At 33.3% G+C, this 15,643-nt stretch overlaps 1 protein-coding gene and 1 non-coding gene across 2 annotated transcripts in view; both read left to right on the top strand.

Moving 5' to 3' along the window:
* Mip (Myoinhibiting peptide precursor) overlaps nt 1-15,643 on the top strand; it is a 221,593-nt gene that overhangs the window by 113,702 nt on the left and 92,248 nt on the right. The gene's annotated exons all lie outside the window — the stretch shown is intronic.
* Nucleotides 7,646-7,785, top strand: LOC148284418 (U4 spliceosomal RNA). Its single transcript, XR_015824925.1, has one exon. It is a non-coding gene; the product is annotated as a U4 spliceosomal RNA (small nuclear RNA).

Below are 15,643 nucleotides of genomic sequence, written 5' to 3'. Positions count from 1 at the left end.
TTAAATTTTTAAGCGTTTGAGATTGGCACTTTTTTTCTTAAAAGCCTATTCAAAGTATAAGAGAGAAATAAGTTAATTTTGTAGTCGAATTAAATTCTGACATAACGGTCAGTTTCCGAAACGAGTGGCTATATGCAAAAAATAATGTCGCTAGATTCTGCCTTTTTAACAGTATCTAGGCGTAAGAAAGTTTCCACTATAAAAAAATAATTAGTTATTATATTTTGTCCGTCTGTTTTAGTATCTTCCGGAGTGTACGTATCGGGACGTTAAAGGAGCTGGCTTTGTAGTCGCTCGGTAGATAAATACAGACAATCGTTAAGTATATTGTCTTGGCAAGTGTCAAAAATATTTATTAAATCGTGTTCAACGAGCATTTATTGCTTGAATTGGGGTTAATTGGAGTTTATAATCGCTTTGGAGTGGGCACTTTCTTTCACAGAAGCCTATTTAAAATATAAATGAGAACTATTTTAAATTTTAATGAAATAAGGAACGCGGAATAATTTTTCGGGTCATTCATTGGTTCGTTTTGATCATATGATGTCGATATGACAAGTAGGTAGAACATACCGAGGTAAGATACAGATAGCACAGAAGTTAGGTATACCGTCTCGATATGTAGGTACAGATGAAGATAGCGTTCATAATTGAGACCATGGACTGGATTTTAACTATTAGACAGTCAAAATAAACATATCACAAACGAGATGAAGAACTCTAGGTACTTCCAGGGCTTATTACCTGTTTAAGTGGCCACTTTTTACGCTGTGTAACATTCACCATTCTAGAAAGAAAAAAATAGTATTTAGAGAGTTTGTCCAAATTTTCGTAAACAGAGACTGAATTCAACACCCTAGGGAGTTGTAAAAATCATCATATTACAACAGAGATGGAGATGAGAGCCGCTTAACCTGCCAATGACAGGTCATAGGCCCTGTAAATGTCAAGCCTTCCATATTCCTTTCTCAAAACTGTTCTCTCTCTCTTTTGGAATATTGCTAGCTTTAAATAAGTCTCTGTAATAAAATTTTAATTTTCTGTATTCATAAATTTATCTATTTAACTTTCTTGAAATGTTAATTACAACGTAAATGATTTAAAAACTATAAATGTTTGCCTGTATGTAAAGTGGCTACTTAAACCAGCCAAAGACAAGTCAAATATTCTCCATCTCTGTTGTAATATGTTAATGCCATGAATTATTTTTTAGAAATAATACCGCTCTGTAATATTTATTATTTTCTACGCCCATAGGGTCTTTACTTCCATTTTAAGGGGTTTTCCCTCTCTGTTGCAATAAAAGTGACGTTTTTCCTCCTGCATGGCCGGTCCCTAATAACTTATAACAGGGACATTTATGCGCCGAAGTTAATGCTTAAATAAGAAAAGGGTTGACATTGTTACTAAAGCCATTAACAACCTTATCATTAATCTGATATTAATAGATGAAGACACCTCGATAGAATCTGAAATTCCGTGCCATGGAAATGGTGGTATTTCGATAATCGATTATAATTGTGGAATACACGGTTTTTCGAAATAACTATCTCATTTTCGTAACTCCATAATTTAAAGCCGTTTTAGGCACATCAGCAAAAAATTGAGATCTTCTGATAGATGTCAACTAAGGATAAAAAGTTCGTCGAAACTGATGGAATAAACGAGTTAAAGTGTATTAATTATCCTAAGTTCAAACACCGTTTTCATAAGCTAGGTACTACTACTAAATGTCAAACGGAATATACTGAAATTAAATCAAAATAATGATCATTGACCGGTCTTAAAGGTTTGGTGATCTTAGAAATATATTTTAAGGTCTAGAAGCTTTGAATGAGTTGATCTACCCTGAATCTCAAATTGACAACGTATGGAAATGCGAAGGAGACATCAAACGTCTAATCGCCATTGATCAGGTCAGCAAAGCGGCTCAGTCAAGCGAGAGCTAAAGAAGGGCTGCCACAAGGGTGCGGACAGCGTCTAAGAAGAATCCAACGTGTAAAAGTATCCAGGAAGCAAAGCGTTTTGCTCTGGCAAAAAGTACCTGGTCAGCACCATGCGAAGAAACTGATAAAAGGGTACTCGCAAAGTTTTGCCTTTGACCTAATAAAGCTCAACCGAAATGATGTGAGGGTTATCACTAGAGCCCGCCCAGGGCAATGCAGATTAAACAAACACCTCGCTAGGATGAACCTTTCCGAAACTTCTAGATGTAGGTTCTGCAGTGCAAATGAGGAAACACCGATACACATTATATGAGAATGTGATGCTTTACATCACAAAAGGAGCCTCATCATCGGGGGACCACTTTTTAAACCTGATGATAATGAAGAGCTCGCCCCCTACCTAACAGCCCGATACTTTACGGATCTGGGCTCGGAGGGAGAGATTAAGTATAATGTAAAGTTTCGCCTTCCAGACAGTAGCCGGGTTCTTAATTGGCCTGGGCGTGTAGGGGGATATTCGGTAAAATTTAAAGTCTCGCTTCCACACAGTAGCCAGGCTCTTTATTTACCTGGGCTTAGAGGTAGAGAACTATTCTCGGGGACCTATTACAATAGATCTTCACAGGTCGCAGTGACGTCAGGAGCTTGAATAGCACTAACCTCCACCTCTAAAAATAAGAATAAGGTGTGCAATGTACACATGGCAGACTTTCAGAAATATTAGCATAAGAGTGCATGCGGTCTCAGCTACCCTGAATAATCACATTAAACCTAACTTCTTCTTTAATTTATAGCAATGTGTCACTACTTGACGTTTTTTTTTGCGAAATTGCTTCACTAATGAAAGGCGATCGATGTAAAAAATATTATCGTCATCATAATATTCCTATCCACACTGGACCGTATTAGTACACCAAACGCAGCGTCCGTTGATTATCAGTTACATGTAGGTGATCAGTCTCACGCTTCAAGTGCCAGTCCAGGAACAATGATATATTACAGTGTAAAACTAACTTTAATGTCACATTTCATGTCGATCTTCTCAGGAATTGATATTTAAGTATGGTAGGCGAACTCCTCCGCCACAACACAACGAGGTGAACTTATCTCCTTTTCTGGATTTTTACCTAAGAGTAGCGAACGTGTCGTCCAGAATTTTGGCTTTATTTCACCACAGAACTGTACTCTTCATCCGCCTGGCAAAGAGAAAAATATAACGATACAAAATTAAGTATCATTTGTAATTTCCCTATCTTGCAAATGGCTTAAATAGTTTTTACCCCATAAACAACCAACCCATAGAAGGCATTTAATCAATTCTAAGCAGATAATTCTGATCGTATATGCTCGTACATGCTCTTAACACAACAAACAAAGAGTCTTTCATAAATACTCGCGTAATTACTTTCGTTTAGAAAAGCAATATTTATATTTGCGTTTGGTGGAATTATTTTTGGAAAATAAGCTCGTTGCTCGCTGGACCGTTTGAACTAAATTCAAGTAATTTGGCAGAAACGGTTTAGAAAGGATAAATAATGAAAAAAACTTATATTGGGTCTTCTGTGGAAGAAAGATTCTTAATTATCTACGGGATTTCCTTAACGTTTTCTAATTCTATGCTTATTCGCATTTTCTCTCTGCTCGCATTAATAACTTCGGTTTCCCCGGGTACATTATAATACCCGCAAATAATGTTTTCTTTGGCTTGTTTGTAGGTCTATTAATTATGAAATGAGAAGCAATTAAAATAGATATTAGAAATAAATGTAATCAACGTTCGTGTTTTAATACACGAAACCACAAATTGGCAATCCATAGAGTACATAAGTAAACGTAGAAAAAAAATACTCTTATCAATAAAAGTTTTAGCTGTTTTACTTCACAAAAATAAACGGATTACTTACTTAGCGTGTCTGGTTGGATAGTGTCGATAGTTTTTTAGTATCGTCCTGCCACTCCAATATACGGCGACAGATATCGCCTTGTCGTTTGCCACAATTAGGTCCCCAGGAGTGCAGCCTTCCTCCATGAGCGAGCATGTCAATTGGTGGCTGTCGTCCTGGGTCACACAATATATCATCTTAATATATCTCACCTTCGGAGATTTTTTTTACATCGTGTAACGCCCACCCGTAGTCTATTGAGGGCGATCCATAGAGAGTATGGTAGGTGTTCTTCTCTTTGTATACCCTCATTTGGATCCATCCACGGTCTTGCTCTATAATCTTGTTGCCATACTTCTTCTATACGCTGTTGCGAGGATTCAACAGGGGAGGTGACTTTGACAAAACTGTTTCTCAAAAAAAAAAAAAAAATTACCACTCTCTAGGGGTAGATGTGCTTATCAAAATGCATTTCGTGATGGTTTTATATTTTTAACTATGATGAAGTTGTATAGTGGGTTTTGCATGTTGGTTTGCATGTTGGTTAAATTGGTGTTCTGACGAAGAAACGGGTACGTCTCGAAACCGGTAAACATAGAAAAGTCGGTAAGTGGTTACATACAAATATTTGATAACATTTATTATAATATTATATGTTACATAAAAATCCTTTAATCTTTACTTTACAACGTGGGCAAAAGAATTATTTAAATTGTTAGATCTAATAAGAAATTTCAGTGTTCGACCAAATCGGTTAGAATTTGAATCCATTTTGGTTTTATGGGCTATTTAATACATTATTTATGAAACGAATTATCACGATCCATTTTGATGTATTGAATAAAATGAAATTCTTTTAACAGAGGGTAATTTAAAATTTGTTAAGGATGGCTAGATAACATTACAATATTTTTCTGAAGGAAATCTAAAAAAGGAAATGCAAATAAACAAATAAAGTTTATATATCACAACTCAGATGAAGAACATTTTACAGAAGGTAATTTAGAAATCAAAGCATTTACAGGGCTTATGACCTGCCTTATGGCACTCCTTCCATATAGGGGTGAAAAAAGAATTCATTTTTATAATAATCAATCAATGTTACAGTTCGTTTCGAAAGAGGCTGAAAGGCGCATTATTTAAAACAAATATTTGTTTTTGTTATTTGAACAAATATTTCCATTTTTGACGAATTTCTAAACGATTTTTGAATAATCGGTGTAATATAAATTGATTCACCCACCCTTATTTATTATTTTTAAATTGTATTGAATTAGTCTGATAAGATCAAAATATCTGCGGAAGGGTTATTTCAGTCCGACAGTTTGTGATTTATTATTAATTGTTACCATCGCAACGTTTATTTGTTTGTTTACATATGAATTAGGAAAATTAATTAGAAACGTTATTAATGATTTACAATACCGATTTTAGATTACCTAACAAATATCGTATTTTATTCGCATCAATCTGAAATAATGGTTTGCTTTAATTACATTTTTGTAACTGAATCCGCTTTGCTAGAATAATTAATATTGATTCCTTTGTATCGCGATTTATAGCATTAATCAGGAACCAGAACTGCGATGTTTGATATTTGGTGCTGTCATAAAATTATTTATTGCGTATTGTCATTAATTAAGATTTTAATTAATGATTTGTATAAAAGTAGTAGATACGTATAATCTACATGTATGTACAATAATGTAAATATATTGAGTAATTGAAAAAAAAAACATTTAGATTAACCCACCCGTTCCTGTGATGTAACCTGCTCGGCGCGGCGCACTATGTAAAATGGTAGAACAACGGCATATAATAAGCGATTTTTATCGATGTTGCTACTGACACATTTCAATTTTTTTTAAATTAGTTTAAGAGCCAAAGTATAAAACAATGCTAGAATTTAAATTAAGTAAATATAATTATTTTTTTTCAACGCCACAAACTGTATTCTTTTACGAATACCATTCTAAATATGTTCACTTCATCACTTGAAAAGTATTTTTTTTTTAACTTTGGATGAATAGAAATAAAGTTTTATATATATCTGAAAAATTTATCTTTTAAACATCATAAAACAACTTAAACATTTTTTTTAATTCTTTATATATTCATTGAAATAATAATACAATAAAATTTTTAAAAGTTTATCAAAACTTTTGACAGTCACATACCCATAGTCATCCCCATGCTTTACATTAAATGTTGTTTTGTAGTCTAAATATTCATAAAAAACATTTATAAATATTAGCTGCCAAAATTTGCCTATCGCGAAGTTATTATGAAAAATGTGATAAAAGTCAGAAAACCAAAAACCGCTATCTATGGCGGTTTTAAATGTAGACTGTTTATGAAAAATCTTTTTCAATTAGTTTGTAATTCATTATTGAATCATTTATTAATATTATTGATAGGTATTCGTCATTTATAAAAATAATAATAACCCATCGATATTTTAATAATTAGTTTGTATACATATTATAGTCAAATGAACACCATTTTTGTTTTCAATATTATTTTTAATATTTTACTGTGTGAAAATAAAAATATTATAGTAAAATTTATTTCGTTTGAAGCCTTTAAGACTGTTTTAAGTTTGCGTATTTTTAAAAAAATATACCTGTTGACTTTTGATCGACCTTTATTTTCCATAGTGCGGCGTTACGAATCTCACTTAGTTAAACAACGTATCAGCAACTACCATGATATTTTTTGTAACCTTTAAGTAAACCTAAGAACGACACGTAAATAACGTGGTAATATGAATGATATTGTAATGACCGGTATAACCTCCTTACCGGTGTTACCCGCTTTTAACCTAATGAGGAAGTTCAGTGGTTTTAAAAAAATTGTAAATAGACAGACCATTTCAAAGTCAAAAGTCAATTTTTTTTATTTTATTTTTATATATTGTATTATCAGCGCTACGATTTTTTAAAGTTTTGTATTTCAGATCGTCAGAGGTTTATTTCCGCTCATCCTCATTCAGTTCTTCCCATTGGTCCAGAAGCGACAAGCAGACCGGAAGTCTTCCATAGCTCTCAGATCAAAGGTTGATTCACATGAATCAGTGACGTCATTCAAAGTAGTGCGTTTTCATTAAAATATTTTTTTTTTTTCCGTACATTTTCAAGAAACTTTGCCATAAAATTTAATGTCCTAATTTTTACCCCGCGCAAGAAATTATTTTTTGTATCCAATTTCCGTCAGATGGCAGAAGGGACCATTTGTATTTTTTTTTCAATGTTCAGAATAGCTAACATAAGACTTAATTCCAAGACGTCAATCCATAAACTAAAACATTTTAGTGTTCCTTTTCAATAATTGATTATCATTTTCATAGATCCGAGTCACACAACATTTATATTCTACATAATAAGGCAATAAGAATAATACTTAAAAGAAGTTTTGTATTTTATAAATGAAATACGCCATATTTTGTATACGAATGTAGAACCCTATGCATAATTACCAGGTGCCGAATAAAGAAATATTGATGATGACTTCCATCTGAAGAAATACGTATTTGTTATGAATATTATTTTGTTGATTACTAATTTTAACCTGTAATTGAAGTCCCACTTAAAGACACACAGCACAAAAATATCTTTCTTAACTTTATTAATTTAATTATAATAACAATAAATTAAAAATGAATAATAATTCCTCAAAACAGGAAAAGTACAATTCGATTTAGCAGTTTCGTCTTTTTAGTTCTCCGCGCGGGCGCCAGATGGCGGTACTGGCGTTCGCAGCGCGCCCTAGAAACGGCGCGCATTGACAATAAGTAATTTGGATTTCATAAGTCATGTTAACTTTGCGCAGTGGCGATATCGTAACCAATGAGGTTTATCCGAGGTGCGATTATTGCTAGTTGAAAACTTTTACCAATACCCCGCCTTGTGGACGTGAAATACCGTCCGCTATGGCAATTTTTGAAAGCCTGTAATGGGCTGCTAATCTCTCAGTAACACTATTAGGTTCTCTACTTTGCATATTTAAACAAACTTTCAGTTGGAAAAATATCTAGATCGATGGCAATATTTCTTATTTAAATATCGTATAGAAATTTCGATGTTTTCAGTTCTTACCTACGGCAGTCACTCATTTCCTCTCCGTACCTAACTGTGCATGGGTAATTGGTACACCGATCGCAGTGCTCTCGGTCATTTTCGTTACATGAAGATAAGATGATCGGTCCTACGCGAGGCTAGTCCAGGAACAATGAAATACTTCAGCGGAAGACCACATTTAAAATCAAATCCTAACTTTAGCATGCTGTACCACTATACTACTAGGTGAATGTTTTTCCACCCGATTTTCCTTTTCAGGATTTTTACCTAAGAGCAGCCATCGGGCCGAACACACTCGTATTCTTCATCTTTGGGTTTTTTGTTTTTACCAATACGATAATTTTCTCCAAAAAATACAAATATTTTTTTTTTAAATTTATTGATAAACCCTTACGGGTTACATACATTTAACAAAATATTTTTACTTTTATAATTCATATTCCACTGTTGAAAAAATGATAATAGTTTAAACATCTTTTGTAAAGGTTGTCTGAGTCTTTTGTTTAGTTTTGTCTGTTAGTTTATTGTATAATTTCAGTCCCTGGTTTATTAGTCTCGACTGTCCTTGTCTCGTTTTAAAAGGTTGTGTATGATATTTTTCTGATATTCTCGTATCGTGTACATGTTAACTAAATTTTTTTCAAGTTATAGTTCTTCGTCTACAATTACATCAGTGGCTAATTTGTGAATAAATTTTAAGGATTCTAGTTAAAAGAGTTCAGTTACATTTAATTGCTTAGTTTGTTTAAAGAGTTCTTTGGTTGCTGTTAGATAGGGTCTGTCTTGGTAGTCTATTTATGTCAATTTGATTTCCTGTTCCCTAAGGGGAACTACTAAGGTAGTTGCATATACCTAACATATTTTAGTTTTTACATAGACTTCATACATTAGAATTTTTCCGTTTTTGGAACAAAGTTTTTGATTTAAAAAAAAGACTTGTCTATTGTTAGTCCTAAGTATTTTACATGTTCAATTTCAGTTAGTCATTTATGCAAGCATCTACTTTCAAAGTTAAATTAAATATATTATTGTATTGTAAAAATAACAATATTTTATGTCGCAGTTCCCTGAACCTATAAATAACTTAATTCAAAAATAAAAATTCTACCGAATCTATGTTCAGTGAACAAAGGATTAAACATATTGCTTTATGGCTAGAGTTTACGGTACAAACGTTCGAACAAAACGAAAACACTGAATACGATTCATTCTATTTGTTTGCAATTTGCAATATTTCACATTGCTTATCAGCACATTCAGTTAAAGCGAGCTTGCAATGGAAAAATTCCACCTAACCTTACATGACCCTATCATAATAACCTAACATTAGCGACGACGCGTCGTCTCACGAGAAAAGCTCAGAAAAATTGTCGCGTGGACCTTGTACAAAGTGAACGATCATTTGTATCGTTTCGCATGTATTTTTATTAAAATTATTTGGCCCTTTTGAGTTTCTCTCCTTGCTATTATGCCGTTGTCTGGTCGAGTCCCTTGCATGAGCATGGTAAATGCAAAATTGAGTTTTTGATCATGGCCATAGAAAGTTATAGTTTTAATATATCGTAGAAATTATTTTTAAATCTTTGGAGTAGCAAATTACAACATGGATGGAAAATACCTTAAATAAGGGAATATGGAAGTCTAGGCATTTACAGGGCTTATGACCTGTCATTGGCTAGTTTAAGTGGCCAGTGTTTGAACATCCATATTTCTTTAATTCTTCCATTGTGGATTTCTTTGGAGTAGTTTATATTATTTCTGGATTTAAAGCTTTTATTTTAAAAATTCTCTTTTACAGATTAGCATAAACGTTTTATTTAATCGTGGAAAATAATAAATAATTTTTATTTATTATAATAAAATTACCGTCATTTTGGTGAAAAGTTATTTATTATTTTAAATAATTATGAAATTAGTATTTGTTCGGGCGGATGTAGAATACAGTGTTGTGGGTAAAATAGAACCGAACAATTTATTTAGTGAACAAATTCTTGTAGACAAGGCTGGATTTCACTTCTTAGGGCAGCGGTTTCCAACCTTCATGCTAATAAGCCTCCCTGAAAAAAAAAAATTTCCTCGCCACGCAACCGTTACATTTTTTAATAGATACAATAATATGGATTAGATATGGGCGTTTTGGTTATTAATAGAGCAAAGAGCACTGAATTAGTACACTTAATTCAGCGTATATCGATCATCTGTTATATGAAGGTAAGGTTATCAGCCTTACACTTCAGGTGCCAGTCCAGGAGCATGAAATATGGCATAGTAAAACAACTTTTTAATTAATATTTCATATCGACCTTCCCGGGGATCGAATCGGGATCTCAAACATACCAACGATTACACTACGAGGTGGACTTATATCAATTCAATTACCTTATTCACGATTTTTACCTTTAGCTCAATCACAAATAACTATCAACGTGCTATTAAGTGACGTGATAACAATTTCTCATCATGGTTGTATATCGTATTTGCGATCACAGCGGAACATCCGTGAGCACCTAATATTAAATGTCAAAATATTTGCGATTCGCGACGTATAATCCTACTACGCAATCACATATTTGAATTTCACCCGTGTAAATATGAAAAATATTCAAAAACTGCTATTTTTATTTTAAAATTTATTATTTATCATGCTATTTATTGCATTTAGCCGGCGGTTGGCAAGCCAAATGTCAAGAAAAAAAGTCGCCATAGTAATTGTAATTTAATTTTCACTTTTTTGTGTAAGATACTTTTTACTATTTTGCAAATGCAATATATTGTATCATTTTTTATAGTAAACGGCGATTTTTCGATAGTTAACTATATTTATTTACGAGGAAAACAAAAAACAAACCGACACGAGCATTGACTTAGAGATTACACGCGCGTTGACTTATGACTGCGATAACTTAAGCATGTTCATTGTGATCGCTTAAATGCTTAGCATGTTTTTAAGCACGTCGATAGTTATTTGTGATTTAGCTACTGAATACAGCCATCGAGCCCAAAGGGCTCGTTATGGATTCTGGTTCTATTTCACGCATTATTGTATTCTATATTCGCCCGGACACAGATTCGGTACCTTCTTGTCTAAAAAAGAATGGACCTGCCTACTCAAAATATTTTTTAATTATCCTGTTTCGTGGTTCTTATTATAACAATTTTATTCTTTTGAATCAAATGCCTATGTTATTGAAATAAAATTTCGCAATTCACTTTTTATTTAATCCACATAAAACGATTCAGTATTGACGATTGAAGTTGTTTTAATTCTGTAAGTCCCTGTTTTTTTAATTGCCTAAAATCCCTGGCAACCATCAAAGAGTATTGGAAAATTTTCAGTGGCTTTGAAAATTGAATTCAACACAAAAAGTTAATTAATTCCCTTATATCAATTATTCCAATTTGCCTTTGAAAACACAAACAAAATAACAATGAATTGGTTGTAATTCATGTTAAAATGCCGGTAAAATTAATACAAAATAATACAATAATTGGTTGCGCGAGTGGTTGGTGGGATTGTGTGGATTGTGACTGGATGGACCGCCAGTGGATGAAGGTCCACCTATCCTTCCCATCCTGTGATTTCCTAACTTCCAATTTTTGTTCATTCTCCTCGTCTCTATGGCCATGGGTAGCTACGGTTGCTATGAGAACAATTTTCCATATCCATACCTACCAACATCAACAATGTCGTTTTTCCTTATCTTGATAATTTGTATTGTCAACAACCGCATGTTCATTTTCTTTCACCTTTACATTTTCTGACCGCCGCGCCGCCACATTCATCTATATATTCCCCGAATAACTATAGTGAAAGTGCTGTGTCCACTGAAAAAGAGAAACACTACTTAGAAGCCAGGACTTGGAGATAGCATTCGGATTTCTGTCCCTGACCCCTTTTTCTGACTTCCTTAATGTAGGATTTTCGTCTGCTGTAGTTTGTTTGGCCGCGTACCATTCTTGTCCGCACTGCTATCGTTGCGCAAACGATTCTATTCTTACCCCGCAAAAACCAACACAGATCAACGATTCAGTCTAATAATAGTAGGCAAAGGCTCAAAGGCAGCAATACTTGTATTATATAAGCCCGAAAATATATAACCTTATCCCAGATTCATGAAAATGTGATGGGATTACCAGGCAGAGGAAGATGTTGACTGCATTTTTAATCCATATTGGTCGGAAGGAGTTAGAGAAATTGTTGTCCGATGTAGAAGGACGTAAGCTGATTTATTGTTTTACTAGTAATGACTTAGGACTTAGAATATAGAGATATTTGTATTATTTATGTTTTCATTGAATATTTAGTATTTAAGTATTTTAAGACTGAAAAAGCACACATAATAATAAAACTGTTATTACTTTTCCATTCATAAAACCGCTCTGAATATCCCACACTCTATCCTTTGTAACTTTAAGAGGATGTATGGATCAAATATTTGCTTAACGAAACATGACAGAGATATTTCTTGCTAAAAACCAAAAGCTTTTCTGCGCATTTGTCGATATGCAAAAAGCGTTTGATAGAGTTGACAGAGAAAAATTATGGAAGGTGTTAATCGGAGTACGGAGTTAGCGGAAATCTAACACGTGCTATTGCTTCTCTGTATAAAGACAGCACAGTATGTGTTAGGGTAAACGGATCATACACATCGTGGTTTGACATTCATAAAGGAGTGAAGCGGGGATTTGTTATGTCACCATGGCTGTTCAACGTGTATATCGATAACTGCATGAAAGAACTGAAAGGCTTAAGAATGGGAGCGAAAATGGGTGATTTAAATGTCAATTGTCTTTTGTATGCTGACGATGCTGTACTCCTTGCTAACAACAAAGAGGAACTGCAATTCTTGGTAACAAAGGTCTACGATGTATGCAAGAGAAGCGATTAGCTGATGAATGTCGATAAATCGAATGTAATGGTTTTTGAAAGAAATGAAAGTATGACTAAATGTGAAATCACTGTGAATGGAGTTATACTAAAACAAGTAGAGGAATTTGTGTATCTGGAAAGTATGTTCACTAGGGATGGAATGACTGAAAAAGATATTGAAAGGAGGGTGAGTGCCGGGAACAGAGTGAACAGTGCACTTAAATCGACCTTGGCAAATAAATGCTTGTCACAAGAGGCAAAATTGGCAGTTCACAGCGGAGTCCTGGTCCTGTCCTTGATGTATGGGAGCGAAGTATGGACTTGGAAAAACAGGGATGAAAGTAGGCTGAATGCTGTCGAAATGCGATCTCTCAGGCGAATGTGTGGTAAAACTATGTACAATAGATGCACAAATGTTGAGATCTGTACATTATGTTAGGCTGAGACAAGCATTATCGACAAAATCAAGAAAGGAGCTCTGCGCTGGTTTGGACATGTAGAACGAATGGACAGCGAGAGAACGGCTAAAAATATTTACAATACGAATGTTGATGGATGCAGAAATAGAGGAAGACCGAGAAAGACATGGCATGACCAAATCCAACAAATACTTAAAGATAAACATGTCAAAAGTCGGAATAATCGGCGCGCGTGCATGAGAAGATGTATGAATGTAGAGGAAGCGAGATCTGTATAAAATATAGAGTGTTGTGGCGTTCTATCCTCTCTGCCTACCCTTACGGGAAAACGGCGTGATGGTTTGTTTGTTTGTTTTAATTACTTTTCAATATTATTATAAAACACATAATTTACTGCCTTCGAACGGGGAAGTTATCCCTAGTTTAGATGAACCACCAGCAAAAATAAAAAATATATATGTTTACTTTTACTACTTAATTAATTTGTTGTATAAACAATTCATTGTTAATTTCTGTAATCAATATGTAAAAAATAAATAAATAAATTGATTGAATAAAAAATTTATAATAATAATAATACCAACGCAAGTTTATAATCGCCACCCCAATAATTAATAACCACCGCTTCATATTTTTCTCTTTTTGTTTCTTAGTCGAGTTACTTTTCCTAGATGGCACTGTCTTGAATAAATGCCCATTTCAAATGTATCTTCACAGTCATAAAACGGTAAAATTAACCCTAATTTATTAGCATTGATCGAAATCGAGTAGATTATTCAGCCACGTGGTGTACTGGTTAGTGTGTTAGACTGCCATTAAATAAATTATATGGATTGTAAAAAAAATATTATAATACCATAATAATAAATCCACCCTATGTAATTTTGTCGTGCTGTGTGGATTTTTATCATTGAATTAAATCAGGAATAAACCATGTATGCGTCATCATCATCATTATTAGCCTATCCACACTTTGTGGTGCATAGAGTATCTCGTTCCGATCCGCAGACTGTCATTGCATATTTAATTATTTGGTTTACAAACAATAAAAAAATAATTCATAATACACATAAATATTGAAACAATAAAAAAAAATAGGCACTACTTATTTTTCATCAATTACATGTAAACACTAACTAAATACACATTTATATAAAATGATCAAAATAAATTATTCAATTGAATTTAAATTATTGTAAAAATTGAAATAAAATTGCAAAAATCGTACGAATTAATAATAAAATAAACATGAATAAAATACGTATTTAATTAATTTAACAATAAAAATTATCAAAATCAAATTATTAAAAAAAAAACATTAATTAATATAAAAAATTACAAAATACTATTTAAAAAAAAATATGCATCGAAATAAAACCAGCGATTTAATCCATCAAAATTAAATCTACAAAATAATATATTAATATAAAAACGCATTTTGTATACACTTCTTAAACCTAAACACTCCAGCGTCAAAAATGCCGATCTCTACGTTTTCAATGGTGTTGTATAATCATCCCCATATTATTGACAGTGGATTGAAGAAGGACACATTATATACCATCGCTCGTTTATAACACCATACCAGACTTATTATAAATTATAATTACCTTTTTTTTAGTATTGGAAAGCCAACAGACATTTTTAGAACTATGGGATACATATTATAAATACTTTTTATAAGGTTCAATTAGAGACTTCCTCTAATTTTGGTAACATAAATAGTTATCACATTAATAAAATATCATACATAATTAAAAATAACTAATGGTACACAACTCTTTATATACAGGGTGTTCATTAAACCCTGTCACATCCGAAACCACGATGCCAACCACCGTTAAAGTTTATATATATATATATATATATTATATTCAAGGAATAACCCGCTAAGCCTCTATTTAGAAGCTTGTCAGCAGGTGGGATAGAAGGGGTATGGATGGAGGTAATGAAAAATACACCACAACACCCAAACCAATTGAATTTTTTTTTTCTTCGATTATGTTTTCTTGCATCTGGCGGGAATCGAACCCACGACGCCAGTTTCACAGTTGTCCGTCTAACCAACTGCGCCACGGCGCCTGTCGTGCTATGAATACGTAAATGTATTTTTTATTATAAAACTTAACATTTACTCAAAACACCAAAAGTCTTAGTTTTGAGAGTTAAGTTTTAGTCTACTTTACCCCTGTGGGCTTCCGCCATCCTGGAAGGCCATCTTTCGATGACAGCCGGCGATAGGGTCTCCTGGAGGAGTCTGGTGATGTCCACATGCTCCACATAAGAGCGGATTCGGGAAAAAACAAGTTTACGAAATGTAAAAAAATGCACTGCCAATGTTTTTGGTCAGTAGCCGCCGGTATTCAAAAGTCTTATCAAGATTAAATTTTATGTTTGAAACACTTGCTTTGGGGTTATTTATTATAATAAAATAAATAAACAAAATTAA

This window comes from Micrasema longulum, unplaced genomic scaffold (assembly GCF_059751315.1).
Source record: "Micrasema longulum isolate JH-2025_06_02 unplaced genomic scaffold, ASM5975131v1 h1tg000123l, whole genome shotgun sequence".
Lineage (NCBI taxonomy): Eukaryota > Metazoa > Arthropoda > Insecta > Trichoptera > Brachycentridae > Micrasema > Micrasema longulum.
This window is presented reverse-complemented; position numbering and strand designations above follow the sequence as displayed.